The sequence below is a fragment of the Bos grunniens genome, chromosome 26 (genome assembly GCF_055505025.1).
Source record: "Bos grunniens cultivar Pamir isolate PY7600 chromosome 26, Bosgru_T2T1.0, whole genome shotgun sequence".
NCBI classification, from domain to species: Eukaryota; Metazoa; Chordata; class Mammalia; order Artiodactyla; family Bovidae; genus Bos; species Bos grunniens.
The window spans coordinates 19,409,323-19,431,050 of NC_141190.1; the positions used below are offsets into that span (position 1 = coordinate 19,409,323).

Genomic DNA, 21,728 nt, shown 5'->3' on the forward strand with positions numbered 1-21,728 from the left:
CAGGTGTCCATGTTTTGTAAAAACCACTCAAGAAATTCACTTCCATTTCTCCTTCCAAAACCAATCAAGTGGATCCTTTAAATGGTTTAACCAAGTGTGGAAGTGAAAGTGAAGTCGCTCAGTCGCGTCACTCTTTGTGACCCCATGGACTGTAGCCTATCAGGCTCCTCCGTCCATGGGATTCTCCAGGCAAGAATACTGGAGTGCGTTGCCATTTCCTTCTCCAGAGGATCTTCCCAACCCAGGGATTGAACCCGGGTCTCCCGCGTTGTAGGCAGACGCTTTACCATCTAAGCCACCAAGGAAGCTCCCAAGTGTGACATGATTTAATTTTACTGGTATAAGGATAGAGACTTAGTGGGCCTGGCCTCCATGTTTTGTAAAAATCACTCAAGAGATACCCTTCCTTTTCTCTTCTCAAAGCCAATCAAGTGGATCCTTTAATTGGTTTAACCAAAAGTGTGATGTGATTAAATTTTTCTGGTTATATAAATAGGCCTGATGGCAGTGGGGAGGAACCCACAGAGGTGCTGATGGCAGTTGGGAGGAACTTGCAGAGGTGCTGAAGTGCTGGGCCCAGTAAGGAAGCCCACGCTGTAACCAGGTAAAAAATGAGACGGGTCTGATTTAAATCTCTGGCGGTGGGTGTGAAGAGGAAACAGATTCAAGAGATGCTCAGGACATAGAATCTACACAATCTGGTGCCCATTTGGACCCAGTGGAAGAAGTGAGACAGAGGAATCTAAGTTGAAGGTTGAAGTGAGTGTTAGTGAACAGGGAGGAGGAAGAGTCACTTTTAAAGTTGCTACATTTGAGGTGCTTGTTGGACGTGAAAATATTAGTTGCTCAATTGTGTCCAACTCTTTGCGACCCAATGGAGCCCGCCAAGCTTTTCTGTCCGCGGGATTTCCCAGGTCAAGAATACTGGAGTGGGTGGCCATTTCCTTCTCCGGCGGATCTTCTCAACCCAGGGATTGCACCTCAGTCTTCTGTATTGCAGGCAGGCTCTACCATCTGAGTCACCAGGGAAGCCCAAAGGGAGACTTAAATATTAGTGTTCTCCAAGAACTCTGATATTTAAGAAGCAGGTTAGAAAAAGAATTCTTGAAGGAGACGGAGAAGAATGACCAGAGAGGAAGAAGGAAAACCTGAAGATAGTTATAAAATAAGTGATAATGTCCAACAGCATCAAATGGTGCTTAAAGCTAGAAGGCAATGGCACCCCACTCCAGTACTCTTGCCTGGAAAATCCCATGGATGGAGGAGCCTGGTAGGCTGCAGTCCATGGGGTCGCGAAGAGTCAGACATGACTGAGCGACTTCACTTTCACTTTTCACTTTCATGCACTGGAGAAGGAAATGGCAACCCACTCCAGTGTTCTTGCCTGGAGAATCCCAGGGACGGGGGGGCCTGGTGGGCTGCAGTCTATGGGGTCTCACAGAGTCGGACACGACTGAAGCGACTTAGCAGCAGTAACTTGAAACTACCTTCAGTGAATGATGGTGACAAGGGCACTTTCTTTCGGGGCAGAAGCCGCCGGGCAGAGGAGAAGGAGGAAGTGGCGACAGCGAGTTCAGACTACCTTTTTCAAGAAGCTTTGCTGTGAAGAGGAGGGATGGTACGTCTGTGAGGGACGTTAGGAGCTCTGACCCCTTTATAGCTGAGAGGGAAGGGGAAGAGTGAGCGGACAGCACCCCACACATCGCGGGGGCTGCGCTCTTCTGCCTACCCTTCCCCGCCACGTGACCCGGAGGCCGCCTACGCAGGCCGGCCTCAAGGAGACTACAGTCCCCAGAAGGCCGCGCTGCGCTGGGGGGGCGGAGCCGAGGCCTGGCGCACGTCTCGGAGGCTCGAGCGGAAGAGCTAGAGCTTGGAGGAGGCGGCGGATGCGGACAGCTAAGGCGCCCCGGGTAACGAGTTGCTTCGCGTACCTGTCCCTCCCTCCCTCCGCACTCCAGCCTGGGGCTCGTGGCTTCCACGTCTCCCTCAAGTCTTGGGACAAGCTTGCTTTCCCCTTTCGTTACCGGTATTTTTCTTCTCACGTGACGCGTGGCCGGCTCCCGCCCTTCGACCCTTGCGGGCCCTGGGTTGCGGGGGACGGTCTCAGAACCCTTTTTCCTTCTCTGGGCTCCGTGCTTGCTTTGGGTGCTCTCCTCAGATACTCTCTGCGAAGGGGCAGTTCCTTTCCTGTGTTTCAACAGGTACTGAGTGGGAACTTGGACACCCCTTTTTCTCCCCAGTGGTTAGGAGGCTGTGGACAGTGCGGGCCACCCGGGGCTTCGGGCGATTTCGGGGCGCGAGCCCTGAGCCTCTGGAGCGAGTCCGCTGGGCTGGCTGGGAGCCCCCGGGCTATGAGCTGGGAGTGAACTGTCTGTTCGCCAGGGAGGGTATACTTCCTGGTTTTCTTGGGCCACCCTCGGAAAACTCCAAGTCCGCTTTTTAAAGTTTTCTTTATCAATAAAAGCCTCTTCTCAGAGTTGAGCAGGGAAGAAGCACAGGATTTGGAATCTGATGTCCTGGGTAGAGCCTCGGGTCTGCCACTTGCTGGATCTATTATCTTTTGTAGCCCGTTTATTGCCTCCCGGGTTTCCCAATCTGAAAAATGGGGGTGATCGTCTTTGGCCTTCCTGCCTTCCAGTGTCGAGCAGTTTATTAGAAGTGACATGTGTGAGAAAGCATGTTTCACATATAACAATCTCACGGTCTCTCTGTCTCCAGCCCAGGTCAGTTGAATTTTCAAATCGTGTTTATGTGTTTATGAACTTGATCATAAACGTGATCGTGAACCCTATGAAGATCAAATGAGTTAATAAATACATAGGGGAAAAATGTCTTTGGAAACGAGTGTGAACCATACAGATGTTCTTATGTCGTGTTCCTGGGGAAGAGGTAACATTAGGGCCCTATCACCTGTGGAGTCAGTTTTAAACTTCGTCTGGATTTTAAGGTCCACCAGAATTTGGCTTGTTCTGTCCCACCAGCGCTGCGTGCACGCACTTAGGAGCAGCCTTGCTCGCGTCTTGCTTTGTTACAGCCATCCTTTCTTCAGTGCTACACAGTGTACAAGAATCCCAGAAAGTACTTCATGCTCCTCATGTGTAGTGCTAAGCTTGTCTCCAGCTGGTTGGCCCTTTTGAGGTACTACTTGTTCTAAACCTAGCTCTGATTGTATCACAGTGTCACTAACTTGAATGTATACTAGCTGAAATGAGAAATATTGGCGTTATTTTTACCTGTCCTGCTACATGTGTTAGGAGTCTGTGTTACCTTATAGTTAGAATTCAGAATATAAACAGCCAGGATTCTTGTGTAGTTTTTATTCCGGCAGTTCAGTCTGAGACTCCGCAGGTGACTTTGTTTCTCTTTCCCCTTGTAAAGAGTGAGGATTTTACAGTCAGCTTTTTGTGGGTTTGGCAGTATAGTAAGTCTGAGACTCCGCAGGTGACTTTGTTTCTCTTTCCCCTTGTAAAGAGTGAGGATTTTACAGTCAACTTTTTGTGGGTTTGGCAGTATAGTAAGTAGGTAGTCTTGTATTATTTCTGAAATCATTGCTTGGAAAATACTTGAATGTGGTTCTAAAACCAAAGGATGGCAGTACAATTGTTGAATGTATAAAGCTGAACAAATTTGAGTTGAAATCCTGGTGCTGTGACTTCCAGTTCATGAGTTGTGGCGAATTATTTCACCTCTTTAAGCTTGTCTACTAATTTCTGAAATGAAGATGATAGCATTTACCTGATAAGGTGTCTATACGGATTAAATGAGATGTGAATATAAAGTAGTGCTGGAGTGAGTATTTGCTCATTATTTTGTTGCTATTCTAATTGATGACTATGATGATGGTAAAAAGTCATGAAATTTTAGGTAACGTATTTTCTTAAGATTCAATTTTTTTGTTGTTGTTGGTAAGTGAGGATAGTTATCCTTAACCCATAAACTTAAAGAAGCAGTAAGAAGTGCTCAGATTGCAGGCTTTTTTTTTTTAAAGCAGTTGCATTTTATATAAAGATTATATTAGGCTATTTTTTATGTTTAGAAATTTCCAGAATGCTCTTGTTGTTGGGGTGTGTTATTGGGCTAGTGCTTCATTGATAACCCATAGTAAGAATTTAGTTTTGTGTCTTTCTGCACATTATAGCTTGTAGCAGAACAGTTATCTATGTTAATGACTTAGATATAGACTATTGACTAGGATAGAGTTTTATAGAGAATTTTTTATTGGCTTCCCACCCTCCCTGCCTTTTTTTTTTTTTTTTTTTTTAAGCCAGACTATTTGACTCTAAAAGTTCCATGTAGTGGGTAGGGGCCAGAAGATTTGGTGACTCTCAGTTTCTGAAAGTGGTAACTTAGTGACAGGTGCTTATGGGGGCACTGGGGTGTGTGTATCTACAAGGAGTGAGAGTTTAGAGAAACCAAGAGGGAATGTCTAGTAGAGAAAACCGATTTGTTGGTCCAAGCAGAGTCTTAGAGTTAAGAATTGAAATGTTTACTTTTCATTCCTTCACATGCTGTGTTGACTGATGTCTGAAGATGCAAATGTCTAGGAACTGTTTCCTTTACTCTCTTTTTTGATGTGTTTTCCCCTGGCTCCACTTTACCAGTTTCACCCTGACCTGTAGTTAAGAATCAGCAAGATGACAATTATTATTTTTTTTTACTACAGACTTGTGTATAAACTATAACAATAGTCATTTCCATTAAAATCTGATTTGTGTGCTGTAACATATTATTTTTTTCCTTTATGTTTTAAACATTTTTGTTCTTTTTTCTTTAAAAGAAATTTTTGGAAGATAGACCCATTTTCAGGGTTAGTGAAAGACAGTATTATTGTTACTGTGTTTAGTTATTATATTTTCTTATAGTCATGAATTTAGGTGATACATATATATTCACTCTCATAAAGCTTCACATGATCACTGTAATTTTTTTAGCCAAGGTTAAGTTTGTTGACTGTGCCCACTGAGCCCTGAAAAATAGCAAAACTAATTGTCTAATGTGTTTCAGTCTGTGACCCTGTCCTTATTAGCTCACCATTTACAAAATTTCTCACCAGAATGAGCGATAAGACTAGTGTATTGTTGATTTGGAACTTGTGCACTCTTTAGACATGACAGAAGTAAATGAACTGGTACCAAAAGTAAAAGTGTAGATCTTTAATTATATAACCTGCAGTACAAGACTAGCACTCACACTGTGTATAAAGCTGGTGACCTGTGCTAAAGCTGAAACTCCAGTACTTTGGCCACCTCATGTGAAGAGTTGACTCATTGGAAAAGACTCTGATGCTGGGAGGGATTGTGGGCAGGAGGAGAAGGGGACGACAGAGGATGAGATGGCTGGATGGCATCACTGACTCGATGGACGTGAGTCTGAGTGAACTCCGGGAGTCGGTGATGCACAGGGAGGCCTGGCATGCTGCGATTCATGGGGTCGCAAAGAGTCGGACACGACTGAGCGACTGAACTGAACTGAACCTGAACTATATTTTAGACGTTTCTCTTGGTTGAATTGTATTGGTTGCAGGCATCCCACCCACAGGAGAAGTGAGAAGAAATGGAACGAGGATGTTCATGTCTTAAAAGAGAACCTACTTCTACTATGCCACCCACCAGAAAATGTGCTCTTAGCTAGTGGGGGAAACATGAAGAGTTTTCTGTTAATGAGCCCGGTAGGATGAATGAAGCCTGGGTAACTCCTGAGCTCCTGAGAGTTTATTGAATTACAGGGGATTCCAGTTGTCAGAGGTTTCGATAGAAAAGCAGTTACAGGCTGTTGCTGTGCAGCAGAAAACCTGCGTGTTGAGAGAATATTTCCTCTCAGTAGAACATGGACCCATTGCTCACAGTCTGTGCTGTGCCTTTTCGCAGTCTCATGCTAGCCTTCGGTCTAGTTTTTTAATTCTTCAAATTTGTTCTTCGGTTTTATTTAATCTATTGTCCCTTGTGCCCTTTTTAAAAATTTTTTGTTATTATTTATTTTTATGTCAAACATGGCTGGTTTAGACTAGGGATAACAACAGAGAAGCAGTGTTAGAAACGGCAGATTCTGGTGTCTAATATTCTGAGGTTCCCAAATAACACGAGTTAACCTGTACATACGGTAATATGAATTTCTAGAATGGACAAATTCATGACTGTTTAACTTGGTGCTAAGGCAAAAATATGGGCAAATGGTGTGTGGTATTCTTATTATGAGATTTGCCTCTTAGGAAAAAATAGGTGTAGTGTTAATACTGGCTTGCATATGGGCTGTTTCAGGTTCTTTGCCATGGAATGCCAGATGAGTATTAGAGAAGGGAAGCCCTTGGATTTAAACATTCCCCTCTGAAGTTTATACCAGTAGCCCTGTTTGTTTTTTTCTTATCATCTGTAAAATAGGGTTAATAACACCAACCCTGTTTGTTTATAAAGAGCAGAGGGAAAAGTTAACAAGAATGTCTTGGAAATGAGGTGACTAGGGGAAAGGCTGACGGAAGGGCAGAGACAGAGAGGAAAAGTCTCACACTGGGGTGCGTAACTTGTCCCTGAGACAGAAAGAGGGTACCCAACAAAAAGCAGAGAGTGAGGGTTAGTCAGAGACAGAGAGGGGACATCAGAAACCCTTAGGAGGGACAGTCAGACTGAGGCAGTTAGAAAGAGGGGTAAACAGATGCAGAGCAAAGGGCTGACTTAGAAATGCCAGGTGGATTCAGGGAGGGAACTGCGAAAGACTGCAGGAGGGAACCAGGAGGGCATGGCCAAGAGCTTGTTGAGTGAGTTTTTTGAGTTTTTGTCTGTTATTTGGGGAGTTCTTGTAGACGTTTGTAATTAGCCGAGAGGGAAGAACTGCAGATATTAGTAGTAAATCAAGTAACATGTTTATACAGTTTTTATTACACTAAAATTTTCCCTTAAGCACTCGTTTTATTTTGCATATTCAGAATACAAACACCAAGCCAGCTTTTGCCGCAGGCCTGTTAACTGCCTTCCTATGGTGGTTGTTTAGTCGCTAAGTCGTGTCCAACACTTTTGCAACCCTGTGGCCTGTAGCCTGCCAGGCTTCTCTGTCCATGAGATTTCCCAGGCAAAAATCCTGGAGTGGGTTGCCATTTCTCTTCCAGGGGATCTTCCTGCCTCAGGGATTGAACCTGCGGCTTCTGCGTGTCTCCTGCTTTGCAGGCGGATTCTTTACTGCTGAGCCACCAGGGAAGCCCTCATAGGTAAACTCATTTTAAAAAATTAAATAAAATGATTGGTTTCTTTTTTAGAAATACTTTTTCTTAAAAAAATAAAATCAAATACATGCTTACTGTGGAAAACTTGGAAAATACAGAAAAGTTTAAAGAACAACAAAACCCATAATCTCACAACCTAAGCAGTACATAACGAGGCCTGCCCTTTCATTTTGTTGATGGTTTCCTTTGCTTTGCAGCAGCTTTTGAGCTTGATGTAGTTCCATTTGTTTATTTTTGGTTTTGTTCCCCTTCCCAAGGAAACAGATTCCAAAAAATATTGCTGAGACTGATGACAAAGAGTGCGCTGCCTGTGTTTTCTTCTAGCAGTTTTATGGTTTTAGGTCTTACGTTTAAGTCTTTCATCCATTTTGAGTTTATTTTTTACTTGGTGTAAGAAAGTGGTGTAGTTATATTCTTTTACACGTGGGTGTCCAGTTTTCCCACCGCCATGTATTGAAGAGACCGCTTTCCCCACTGCGTAGTCTCGCCTCCAGCATTGTGGATTAACGGACCCTCTAAGTGTGGGTTTATTTCTGGGATGTCTGTTTTCTTACGTAGTCTGGTCAGTCTTTGCAGTTCACCCCATTCTACTAAATGTAAAATAGAGCAGTATCTATTTGAGGTTATTAGGACTCCATGGAAGAGGAGGATCTTGAAGGAAGTGATAGAATGACAAATTGAGAGGACAGAGGAAAATTCCACATAGAGTGATGAGAAGCTAGAAGCAAGAAGTGCAGTGTGTGAACTGTATGAGACAGAAGGGGTATTTTAATATTTCACAAATGCAAGATGATGCATAGTAAAGAGATATGATTTGCTAGGTTTACATGTGTATAAGGATAATGAAGAATTAATGGAAAGCTCTGAAGGCTGGGCTTAAGAACTTAGATTTGATCCTTAAAGATGATATTTTTGTTGAAAGTGATGATGAAAACAGTATTTGAGAAAGATTGTTGTGGTGGCTTAGAGGGGTAACCCCAAGTAGGGAGTGGCTTTAGGGTAGGCAATAGGACAGTCATGGAATAATGTAGACATAGAAGGTGTAAAGCTCTTGTGGAGGAAGAGCAAGAAGTGTAGGGTTAGAAAAGCTGAAAGTTGGAATACCTCAAAGTTTTGAGTTTGACAGATAGGTGTATTGTATTTTGATAGTGACATTGAGGAAGGATCTGCGAGAGGTCTAGGGAGAAAGATACTGAGTTCAGGTGCTTTTACAAGTTGTAGGTTTGAGTGGTAGTTGAAAAATCTGGTACTTTAAAAGTAAAGATCTTCATTATTAAATTTATTATAAATGAATACTGTCCCTTTTAAAGTAATCATTCTTAAGACTATGCATTTATTCTAGCAAATAAATATTCTTTGGATTTGTCTTTTGGAACTGCTTTCAGAACCAATAGAGCCATACAAGAAAACCAGTCTCATTACTTTATGGTCATATCTTTTGTGCCCAAGAATATTATCTTGCTTGATCACTCATCTTATTTACCATATTTATTTCTAAGTGATATTTGACGGTCCCTAAAAGTTAATCTGCAGAGGCCTTAAATTTATTACCATGCTGGATATTTAAATAACTGTCATCACTGCTGAGAACAACCTTAAGCTGTGATAACATTCCGAGAAGAGATGCTAGTACATGCTGGTTAAGAGGGTGGGTTCTGGAAGACTAGGTTTGAATGATCTCTTTAGTACATTAATTCTGTATCTTGAATAAGTTTCTTAACTTGCCTTAACTTGCCTCCATTTCCTCATTTTTAAAAGGAGGATGGTGATAATACTTCCTGCTTCATAGGATTATCATGAGGATTAGCTACTAGAACGGTGCCTGGCATATTTTAAAAGCTCGGTGTTAGCTGTTTATTACCATCACAGCAACTACTATTGCTGCCATCACCGTTTTGTCTATTTATCTTTTTAGTTTTAAAAATCACTTATGTTCCTGTTTAATTACATCTTGTACAAATGGAACAATGGACAGCTAGAGTTAAAATTAGAGCTCAAATAAATGATCAGACACGTAGGAATGAAGCTTTTTAGAATGTGTGAATTTAGTGGGAGAAGAGCAGAAAAGACAAATTTTCCTCACTGTGAAGTTTGACCAAGGATAGAATATTGGGGAATATTCATGGTAAAAGAGTGTGAAGCAGAAAAGGAAGCCAGCAAAGGACCAGTGGAAGACTGTTTAGAGAAAGAAAAACTCTGGAGTGTACATTAGTATAGAGGTTATATTAATTAGGATAAGATTTGGTTGCAGTCAAATAATAGAGACTTCAGCGTGATGAAAGTTCATTTCTGTCACTGTCACGACTTCCAGAAGCAGCCTGGGACAGTCGTGGTTGTCACGGCGTCACGTCGTTGCACCACTGTGCGTGGATTCTGTTCTTTTCCAAAGTTGCCTGCTGGTCTGAGGTGGCTGTTGGAGTTCCAGCCTCTTCATCCACATATGAACCAGCAGAAAGGAGGGAGAGGACACATCTTCTTCCCTTTGAGGGTACTTCCTGAAAGTTAGATGTGCCACTTTTGCTCATGTTCTGTTGGTCACAGAGCCACATCTTCCTGCAGGAGAGGTTGGGAAATGTAGACTATTTTGAATGCTCAGTGCCTGGAGAGAAAAATGAGGGAAAATAAGGATAACCCAAGGGTAGCTAGTTGAAGAATCTAGGGTAGATAACAGAACTAATAGTCTGTGTGTGTGTGCCAGGCTGCTTCAGTCATGTTCGACTCTGCGACCCATGGACTGCAGCTCTCCAGGCTTCTTTGTCCATGGAATGAATTTTCCAGGCAAAAATACTGGAGTGGGTTGCCATGCTTAGGATAGTTTAATTCTTCATTGGTGATCCTTGATCGAGTTTCTGTATTTGTGAAACTATGAGTATGAAACTACTCTTATCAAACTGCATCAGTAGTCCTCTGTTTTTAGGGTGTTCTCCCTTCATGAATCCTTACTTAGTTAGGATTACCAGTCTCTTACAGGGAAAAAGGTGATGGGTATGTATGTATATGTATGCATGTATGTGCTATGTGTATAGATACATAATACACATTTATATATATATATATATTTCCTCATTTAGCATTGGTGTTTGCCAAAATTGCTTCATATAGCAACAGTCTGCCTTAAAATTGATAGTATTTAAGTGTCTGATATCTTTCTTTCATTCTTTTAAGCTTCTAATTTTACCTAGCCTTCTATTCACTCTCCAGTTTGGTTGTTTTGGGCCATTGTTTTTAATCTCTGTCCTTTTATATTACTACTCTCTCTCAGTGCTGTTAATGCTGTTAATAGTACTTCCCAAAATAGATAAATGAGCAAATTTAATTAAATGTGTTATTTGCACTCTCCTGATCATTAATGAGTTTGTATGTAAGGTCAGGCCTACAATCTTCCTGGTATTATAATGACTGAATTTTCTCTGTCCACTAAATGGAGAAGTATTTGCTTTAGAGTTTTTTATTCTTAAAGCTTCCATATTTTGTATGTTTATGTTCTTTTAATGTTGGAAATATGAAGGTCTTCTAACAATAAAGGGAGAGTGTTTTCCCTGTTTGAGAGTAAGATACAGACCTATCCCTATTTACCTAAATACTTGAGAGTATATTTTCTAAAGGCAAGGACGTTCTTTTATGAAAGCATACTACAGTTATCAAAATCAAGAAATTAACATTGATTTAATATTACACTGTAGTCCACAGACTTATTCAGATTTCACTCATTATCCCAATAATGTACTGTTTTGTAGCAAAAGAAAATTCTGGCTCTTGGAGTGTATTCAATTGTCATGTCTCTTTAGTTTCCTTTAATCTGGAGCGTTTCCTCAGTCTTTGCTTTTGCAGGACATTAACATTTTTGAAGAGTCCAGGCCAGTTGTTTTGCTGTTATTATTGTTGAGTCGCCAAGTCGTGTCCAACTCTGCCATCCCATGGACTGCAGCTTGCCAGGCATCCCTGTCCTTCACTGTCTCCTGGAGTTTGGTCAGTTTCATGTCCATTGAGTCAGTGATACTGTCTAACCATCTCATCCTCTGTGGTCCTCTTCTCCTTTTGCCTTCGATCTTTCCCAGTATCAGGGTCTTTTCCATGAGTCAGCTTTTCACATCAAGTGGCTAAAGTATTGGCGCTTCAGCTTTAGCATCAGTCCTTCCAATGAATATTCAGGGTTAATTTCCTTTAGAATTGACTGGTTTGATCTCATTGAAGTCCAGGGGACTCTCAAGAGTCTTCTCCAGCACCACAATTCAAAGGCATCAGTTCTTTTGTAGAATGCTTATAAATTGGGTTTATCTGCTGTTTTCTCATTACTGGCTTCAGATTACCCATTTCTGGCAAGAATACCGCAGAAGTAACGTTATGCTTCTCAGGGCATTGTGTCAGGAGGCACAGGATATTGAAATATTAGTAATGTGGTCTTGGATAACTCCTTTAAAGGTAGTATTTGCCAGGTTTTCCAGTGCAAAGTTACTGTTTTTCCTTTTATAATTACTTTGGTGGTAAAATATACATAAAATTTATCATTTTAACCATTTTAACCAAAGTGTATAGTTAAGTGATTAAGTACATTGACATTATGTTTTTAATTTTGAGGTATCTTTGAAAAGGTACTTTGAGATTTTATAAATTTCCTACTTCTCCTCGAACCTTTACTAACTTTTGTATATCTGCCTGAATCATTTTCATGATGGTTCCTAAATGGTGATTTTCTAATTCTGTCATGTCTATTATACTTACTTATAATACTTTATTTCATTATTTATTTTGATGCTGTTACTGATTTGGTCAGTGGGAGCCCATTCAAGCTGATTGCTGTTTCCTATTGCCTTGCCCTTGTCACTCATATACACATTCATATACATCTTTTTTTGTCTTCTGAAAGCAATGAGTTTATATTGATACTTCTGATTCCAGTCCAACACTACAGGGTTTATTCATTCTGTATTTATAACCCCCTCTTCCAAAAGTGAGAAACTTGTCCCTATGGTTTGCGTTTTTACTTATTGGCCTAGTCTTAGAATACCAGAGAATAGTTTCATACCACTGCTTAAAAGACATCTCCTATGGACAGGGAGGCCTGGCGTGCTGTGATTCATGGGGTTGCAAAGAGTCGGACACGACTGAGCGACTGAACTGAACTGAACTGAAGTAGAGTTCAATATTTGTTTTCCTTATCCTATGGCCATATAGTCTAAATATCCACTGGTCAATAAAGTAGCCACTAACTGCATGAATTGAGATGTACTTGATTTTGTAAACTTAATATGAAATAAGAAATGTGAAATATCCCAATGATATTTAAATAATATGTTGAAATATTTTAGATATATTAGATAAAGTAAATAAAGTTAATTTTAACCATTTTAACATGGCTGCTAGAAGATTTTAAATTACATATGTGGCATCCATTATCTTTCTGTTGGACATCACTGAGCAAGAAACCACATTCAAAAGTTACTTGGGTTAGTTTTCTCCCCAACTTTCTTTCTGTAGCATAGTTATGTTAGTCATTTGCAATACAATTCACTTCTGTTGTATTCTAAGTTTTTCTCCCCATCCTAATTGATCTTACTTATCTTTGAGCATGTGAAGCATTAATATGGTTCCAAAAGTCAGAATTATATTAAATATATATATATACACTCAAAGCAGTGTCACCCATTTCTTCTTTCCTTTTCACCCTGTTTTCACCCAGCCTTTATAGGTAATCAATCCCATCAGTCTCTGGATTACCCTTTTGGTGGTTTTTTCCCCCCAGGTATGAGGAGATAACACATTTATTTTTTTCTTATTTCTTAACTTTTTACACAAAATTTAGCATACTGTAGATACTCTTTTGTTCTTTGCTTTTTTAAATTAAACATTTCACTTCAATATGTTTTGGACTCCATTCCATATCAATTCATAGCACTCACTGTCCCATCCTCCCTTTGTCTTTTCCTCCCTCTTTTGGTTACTCTGTTGTGGTAACCTTAACCATTCTCTCATGGCATTTCCAGTGTTTTGAATTTATAAGCAGTGCTGCAGTAACTAACCTTGTTGATATATATTTTTGTATGTTGGAAGTGTATGTTTGGGTAAATACCTAAAATAGGATAGTTAGGTCAAAAGTTTACTGGAGTGGGTTGCCATTGCCTTCTCCAAAAGCAAATATAAGTTTTCTTAAATATTTCTCAGTCCCTTTCTGTGAGAGGTTGTACAAGTTTGAATTTGCACCAGCAATATATGAGAGTTTTTCCCATAAACTAATTATCCGAGTATGTTGGTATGCTTTTTAGTTTTTCCTATCCTATTTGTAGTTAGAAACAAAGTATCTCAATGTAGTTTTAATAGTCACTTTGCAGTTAATAATCTTTTCATAGAATATATAAAAGTCATTTTAATATCTTTCTGTGTGAATTATATTTTTAAGTTCATTTTTCTATCAGACTTTTTTTTTCTCCCTCAGTTTTTAAGAGTCCTGTAGAAGTCCAGTTATTTCCTTATGATAAATTCTTTGAAGGAGAATTGCTGGATCTAAAGGTCCTTTGATATATAAAAGATTTTGAAATATTGTTAAAATGCTTTCTATATTAATAAAATATGTATCTCCATTAACAATGTGGAGCCCTATTCAGTCTTTACTGACCAAAACAGACCTTACTTTTTTAATCTTTGCTTGTCTGATGGATAAAATAGTAGATTTATTGTGGATTTCTTTGCTAACTGATGTGATTTATTTTTTCTTTGTTAACTGATGATGGTTTATTTTTTATTTGTCCAGCTAGCTGTCCATTCAACATATTCTTACTGAACAGCCACCATGTACCATCCTAAAAGTTAGAACTATAGTAATGACCAGAAGTTGAACATCTTTTTGTGTTTCAGTCATTTGTATTATTTTGTTTCTTATCTCCATCTCTCTTTCTGTTTTTAATGGCATTTAATAGATGTTTTGTCTCCTCAGACTAGTTCTCAGAGGACTGAGAATGAGAGAAAATGACATTTCCTTATTCTGTTCTGTTGTTGAACTTCTAAAAAGTATTTTTGTGTGTGTGTTTATTTTTATTGCCCATTCTGTGGCAAATCACTGTGTGAAACTCTTAGAGTGTTCATGAAATGAGATCATAAAAGTTAAAGGCACAAACAGGTATCAAAGAAGTGATAAGTACTGATTTTTGTAAAACTAACTTTCATCATTATTATTTTCCAGGAGAGGCTGCTGTCTATCAGAGGGAACTTTTGTACCATTTGCCTCAGATGCAGCCTGTCTGCACGTTCTAGAGTTTTATTAAATGCCACGTATTTGGTAAGTCAGTTAACTAGAAATACTGTTTACTCTGTTTGCTTATGTTTTGTATGTTCTTAGTGCCATTTTACTTGGTAACTCTCCTAGGTAACAGGTTTGAAAGTGGCAGTATCCTGAAAGACTTGCAGGGTCTTTTGAGGATCTTCTTGCTTCTGTTCATGTGTCTTTCTTAAATTTTGGTGTTTGTTGTAGAGAGAATAGGGGCTTGTTAAATATTGGAATTAATTCTCAAAGTTGGATTACTAGCTTTGCTCTTTTCAGTCTCTTTCTACTATAGAACTGAGAATTAACATCCTTCCTGTCCAGCTCTAGCTTCCCTGTAGTTCACATAGGGAGCAGCAAAGATGCAGTGTTAGGGGAGGAGTTTGATGAACTGGGAAGACTATATGATTAGTGAAATCCTCAGGAAACCATAATAAAGCAGAATGAATAAGGCTATCAAAGAAATTATGGATGAAAACTAATTGATAGCTAGTGAAACTGATTTTAATTTTTAAAATGTTACTCTATAGATGTTTATTGTTAATTAAATTTTTTTTCTAAGAAGACTTAAGTTGCTATGACCTGCTGTTTTGTGAGAGGTTTCTCTTCCCCACATCCTGTGATAATCTTTTCAGTCTGTTCCAGCTTCTGACGCTCATGTGTAGCCATTGGCAACCAGGAAACGGATATAGAGGATGACGGATATATAGGATGAAGGCTTGTTCAGAGGGTCACTCATAGCACTGTCAGGAGATAATTGTACTTGTGTGCTGCTGAAGCACATGCAAAGAATTGGATTAAAGCTTTAAAGAAATGATATTGCTGATTTGCAGAATTTCCTTTTAAATGGGTTTGCACAGCAAGACATAGAAGCAAATGTTGATGTTGAGAACTGAGTTCACAACAGAGTACTATCAAATAAAATTTAAGAATGAGGAGCCATGGGCACAGGAAAAAGGGGAAGGAAGATCCTCCTTTGATATGTTTTTTTTGGTAGCCTCTTGGCTTCTGTTAGCATCAGAAAGGTGACTTCAGGTGTTCCTAGATGATGTGCACGTCTCGTGTCAGTAGAGAGAGACATGGGATTTCATTGTGCTTGATTGAAAGGGCCACGTCTGAGAGTAAACCAAGTGAGTTTTAATCTTGGTTATTTAAAATCTCCTTGTACCTGTCTTATTAGGAGTATTATTTTTTTTTAAGAAGAAACTAATTTGCGACTGGCTATAAAGACTGACATTGTGTCCTGGAAAATGCTGTACTAACACTGCGCTGTCCCACGGGGGCACTTCTCAGGTCCCCAAACACAGTGCTGACAATCTGTGACAGCCTGCGAATTGTTGGGCAGCATTTTGGGAGGATGGACAGCGGAGTGAGGCAGTTGTGTATAAGTTACAGAGGAGATGGGGAGGGGGAGAAATGAGAGAAGAGCAGAGCAGCTCAGGTTCTGTGGGCAGTTTGAACAGTAGCTATTCTCCTTGTGAGCTCTGCTGATACCACTGAAATGAACAGCTGGAATTGGTTTCGGTGGGGTAGAAATGTGTTTCACTTTTCCTTTCAAGGAGTTATGGTTTCATTTTGTCTTAAAAACTGTAAGGTTAGATGTTCTGTTGAGAAAAGCAGAAGTTGGATAGATTGGAAAGTTTCGAAGAGACTAGAAATATCACTTCATACTAGGAAATGAAACTATAAAAATCAAAGGAATGGGGATGGGTCTTGCCTTTTCCAGAGACTGTTGCAATGGTAGTAAGGCCAGTTACCATATCTAGATCCAAAACAATTGGGCTCTTATCTCAGACAAATGTATATCCTGATATTTGTTAGTTTATTAGATACCTCTGGTGGCTCAGTGGTAAAGAATCCACCTGCAGTGCAGGAGACACTGGTTCAATCCCTGGATTGGGAAGATCCCCTGGAGAAGGAAATGGCAACCCATTCCTGTATTCTTGCCTGGGGAATCCCATGGACAGAGGAGGCTGGTAAGCTACAGCCCATGAGGTTGCAGAAGAGTTGGACATGACTTAGCGACTAAACAACATACTAAGGTATCACCAGCTATTTGTTTCAGAAACACTTGGCCAACTATGGGAATCTTCACCAGGTAGCAAGGCACAAGTTTCTGGATATTTGGACTGTGGAGTGGAATGTGACGTGGGGCAAACTTTGGTTCAGTTCTTTCTCTGATCGTGAGAATGGTTATACAAAGTAAGTGTATCTGATTGCTCCCCTAGATGTAATGTCTGTTTATGAGTATGGGATTAGACTTGGGGCACACTGTTATGGAGCCCATTCCTCCTGTTGATCCTGTTTCTGGGTTTTGGTTAAATGTTATTGCTTGCTCATTGATGCCATTGGGTTAAGCAAGTGTAATGTTGAGCAATGTCAGTATTAAGATTGTGTGCTATTGCAACACCTTTACCTGATGGTACATAATAGTAATAATAAAAAAAGCCAGGGTAAATGAAAGAACAGATGGTGTAAGGGAGTTTGGAGACCTAGACACAACAGTAATAGTATCACTTCTCAGCAATTGCCTAGAGGGTCTAGACTTGACTCTCCATTGCTTATGGTATTGAATGCCTGAACCTAGTGTTGAGGGCCCTCCAGGCTGAAAACAGAATATTCTTTCTGGCAGAATATTCCACACTTTGCTATATTGACCCTTTGGCTCTAGTAGTTTCTATAGCTGTCTCCAAAATAAGGTTTTTTGAATTACTGCCTCTTCAGATTGTTCAGACCATTCCTTCTACTTGGAATATCTCCCTTCAGTCCCTGGTCTACATACTAGCTTCCAATTCCCCTTTGATGCTATCTTCTTCAACTGTTCCAAGACCTAAGTGGTAGCTCTCTTTTCTGATTTTTAATATTTACAACTTTTTATTTGTCAATTTTATATTACCTTAAAACACCTTTTAAAAAAACTTCTTACCTTCCCAATTAGGTAGAGACAACTTAAAGAGGAGGCTGTGTTATTCATGGGCTTCAAACTGTGTCCTTACCTGTGGTCCAGCTTTATGGTTTCCACTGTCCCAGCGTAAATCTCAGTACAATATGTGCACTTAAAAAATGTTTGGCTACAAGAAAATGCCATTACCTATTGCTAGCTATTACTAACCTTTAACATTTGTCTTGCTTTTTTTATCATAAAAATATTAGATTAAAATACAGTTTAGTACCCAAACCATGTTTGTTCAGTAGATTATTCTGCTTTGAAAGCCTTTTGTAACACTCTCGACAGGTTTCCTGATCCTTAAAGGAGCAGTTCTCTGAAGATGTTTATGTATTGTAAGGTAATTGTTTGCTGTTCTTGAAACTTAATTAGTAAACTTTCAGTCTGCATATAAGAGAGTCTTTTATTTATTAATTATCTGATGTTTTTTCTTTGCCTGTTTTAAAGTGAAGCTTGCTTCTTTTGATGTCTCAGTTTCTGATCAGCCACATTTGGTCTTCACACTCGCTAGTACAGCTACAAGGAGGAAGGAGATAAGAGTTGTAACTATATCTGTAACATACCTTTACAATTATTCTCTTTGGTTATTATTGCACTTTGGTATTTTTGCTTTTTTGAAAGTATACTATGCTTTGTTTACCCCATTTTTTTAGAACGCATGTATTCTGGTCTACTGTAGTAGTGAAGTGTAGGGACTTTGGAATCCTAACCAACACTTGGAAGCTGTGTGATCTTCAGTAACTTGGTTTTAGATTTCTCATCTGTAAAATTGAGATAATAGCACCTACCTCTTGGTATGTACTTGGGGTCAAATGAGACAATATGAATAAGACACAGATTAAGCCCATTAGCCTCTGCTTTCAAAACTTACTCAGTGGTTTATTAGCTTTAGTTTGTGAATCTTGGGTTTCTGTGGTGGCTTAGATGGTAAAGAATCCGCCCGCAATGCAAGAGACCTGGGTTTGATCCCTGAGTCAGGAGGATCTCCTGGAGAAGGGAATGGCAACCCACTCTAGTATTCTTGCCTGGAGGACTCCATGGATAGAGGAGCCTGGAGGGCTACAGTCCATGGGGTCACAGAGAGTCAGACACGACTGAGTGACTTTCAAAGGGGAAAAATGATCAAGCTTAATGCATGTCAGATTTAAGGCACAGCCCTGAAAGCCTTATTCGTTCTGACTCTTATTCTCAATAGGATATCAGTGCAACCCAGGATAGACCCAGGAAAGGAACTAATTTCAAAGAAGTGTAGAAACACAGACCAACCTCCAGATGTGTAATGAGGGAAAGAAATTTTAGGAAGGTGTTTTCTTCTCTCCTCTCTACCACCAGATAGATACACAGAGTAGGAAGCAGACTGCTTGCTATACCTTTATGTTACATATTGCTATTGTTCAGTTATATTAAAGCTTTGATCTGCGGTGGTCAGTTGTAGGTGCAAATATTAGACTCGGAACAGCTAAGTTGGTGAACGATGGGGTTACCACATCAGTGGAGTGTGAAAGAGACTAAGCTGCGGACTGTTTCCCAGCCTCTAAAGCGTGAAATCAGTTGGTGCCGATGCATGGCGGCTGTAGCCAGTGGAGTATAAAATAAGTTGGGAGCGTGAATTGTGTTATGTTATGAGAAAAACCTTTTCATGCCATAGTTTGTTTGCATATTTTGGGGCCCTCAAAACCCCTGCTGGAATCATCTCTCCTGTATCTTTCATCGTCTGGATACTCAGATTTTTTTATGAAATATTTCTTCCAGTTCTGCAGCCTATAATCTTTGTTCAGCTGCATGCACAGAAGCAAAGGCTATAAATGTCTGGAGCAGACTAATATTAAAATACTGACTGTTATATTCTGTTTAAGATTACATCTGAAAATGCCATTTGCAGGAGGTATTTATTGTACAAGTTTCTTCTCTCTTTAGATTCAGATTTGAAAGTGCGCTCTTCATTCTGCTTTGAAGGTTCCTCTAGTCTAGGAGCTGTGCCATCAGTTTCACTGCTCGTTGTTCCCATGTGCCTCTGGAGAAAGGTGGGGAAGGATAATGTTTTCAAATGGTCGTGGGAGTAGATAGGAAGAAGTACAGAGATTATTCTTATGGGGAATAGAAGAGAGGGAGTTCCTCTCCTGACACCTGGTTAGGTTCTTCAACCATATGGCTTTGAGGGTGAGGCAAGGTGAATGAGGAAGTTTCAGAGATAGTAGTAGATTATTATTGTCAGCACTTTTAAGTCTGGAAGGTTATTGGAAATAGTCATGCCATGAAAGCATTAATCTTTCATTCTTACCCTAGTTGATTTTCTTGTTTTACTGCAGCAGTCTTTGAACTCTCTTTTGGTTGCTTTGCATTTATACAGATTCTAAGCAAATTGCTAATATTTATGAAATTAATAGATGATTGTGAGAGACCATCTTGCTGAGTATCATCAGGCAGTCTAGTGTACTGGTTAAATGCAGGGACTTTGAAATCCTAACCAGCACTTAACAGCTATGTGACCTTGAGTTGCTTCTGATTTCTTATCGGTAAAACTGAGGTCATAATACCTATCTCATAGTACTGTAGCTGGAATCAAATGAGAAAATACGATACATAAAATATTGAGCACAGTCCCTGTCACATCATGAGCACTCATCAAGTGGTTAGCTGTTTATTTTTTTCTTTCTCTTCCTCTACTGCTCTGCTACTACTTCAGTTTTGCTTGTGGGGCCTAAACCTTAATGGAACAGAAAACATAATTAGACATGGTTCATTGCAGCAGATTTTGAAAAATATGTCATTGTTCCCTGGCTTCATCTATTTCTTAATAGATCTTTCTTAACCAAATAGAAACACCATAAAAAGACTTTTTAGCGAAAGGAAAGGATCTTTGTGTTGACTTGAGATTGCCTTGTAAAAAAATTGATTATTCTAAAATGTATTTGTTTAATGCAAATAAAACAGCTTTTCTATGAACTTAAGGAGTATATAGAAATAAGAAAGAGTTTAAAGCACTGTCATTCCTTATTATTCACCTAGTACTGATAATTTTTTCTTAGGAGGTACCTTATTTTTAATTCCTAGGAGAAATGTTTTGTCTGGTCCTAAGAGTAGTTGTAGCAGAATTCTCATCTAATGTATGAGGACATTTTTGTGGGAATGGGATGGAAAAGTCATCCTGATCATTTACACTAATGGAGATATGCCTTAGGGTGGATAATATATTTGGTTTTGATGTGTATTATGTGGTTATTTTTGCAGCACAATTAACTTCCTGATTAAACTTTACTCAGCTAGTATATCCTGCATATATATACTGGGTAGAAAATTGGTTAAAGGCAGGTATGATGGTTAGCTTAACTAACTAGTTTAGTTTAGTTGATGGGAGATCTGGGGTTGTTGTCTCAGTTACCACTCAAATAGTTCCAAGTCTTAAGTAAATTCCTCAGTTTGCTCATTTTAAAAATGAGTTTATATGACATGATTTTCCAAGGTCTTTTTCAGCTATCTGTAAGGCTGTAAGGTTTGTATGGAGGTAACTTGACAATCAGGAAATGCAACAGTGACCCATTTTGACCACCAGAGGGTGGAGTCCAATCAGTTAGCTAGTGCTCTGTATTTGACCAGAATGTGGTGTCCTTGGAAATGAAGAGGACGCATTGCTCCTCTGTCCATTTAATTTAAGTTATGGAGCCTCTGACTTTTCTGATTCTACTTGCATTAGACATCTTTCTGCTTTTTTCTTTTCAAACTTCTAGATAAAGAAGGGAGAAGAGAAGGATAGAGGTTTCTTATTGTCAGGGATTCATCAAATTTTGTTCTCTAAGATAGCAAATGACTCTCAGGTGACCCATTGGCAACTTTGATGGGGAGCACAATAGTATTAGTGGCTAAATTTAAATTACTTGTGGCTTCCTTCCTCCCTAAACACATAGGCAAACACATAGGCATACATACAAATAACAGTCAATCCTCATTTCTCTCATTTCTTCTGAAATCCCAAGGATGAAAGTGGGATATCTGAGAAATGTAATAAGCACAATACTTTTAATTGAAGTCTAGGTTTCAGCCTTGCTTTACTGCTTAATATCTATCTAACCAGGTACATTACAACCTCAGATCCTCAGTTTCTGTATTTGAAAAATTAGGATATTGAATTATTACCTATACAATCTCTTTCAATAATGTAATTCTAAAATTATGTAAAAATTATTCAATGTTTATGTGAAGGGCAGTGCTATTCTTGATAAGACATTAATTTTTATAAAAATAGCACAGAATTTTTCCTATTTTTTGCTTGAAATAGAATTATAGGTGTTGTTAAGGCATAAATATTAAAATTT

The 21,728-nt window shown here is 39.4% G+C and overlaps 1 protein-coding gene across 37 annotated transcripts in view; it reads left to right on the forward strand.

The window, feature by feature from the left end:
* Window positions 1-506: 506 nt before the first annotated feature.
* Window positions 507-21,728, forward strand: part of R3HCC1L (R3H domain and coiled-coil containing 1 like) — a 72,846-nt gene continuing 51,624 nt past the window's right edge. For 7 of the 37 annotated variants that reach the window (XR_015155890.1, XR_015155891.1, XM_086379497.1 and 4 more), the window contains exons 1-2: window positions 1,854-1,910; window positions 14,391-14,486. The gene's annotated coding sequence lies outside the window, so the exon portion shown is untranslated. Of the gene's footprint in view, window positions 605-1,530; window positions 1,619-1,853; window positions 2,202-2,566; window positions 2,724-3,013; window positions 3,139-7,099; window positions 7,199-11,043; window positions 11,183-14,390; window positions 14,487-16,566; window positions 16,671-17,703; window positions 17,756-21,728 lie in introns of those variants that run through there. The other 30 variants (XM_086379502.1, XM_086379514.1, XM_086379499.1 and 27 more) reach the window with 21 other exon arrangements.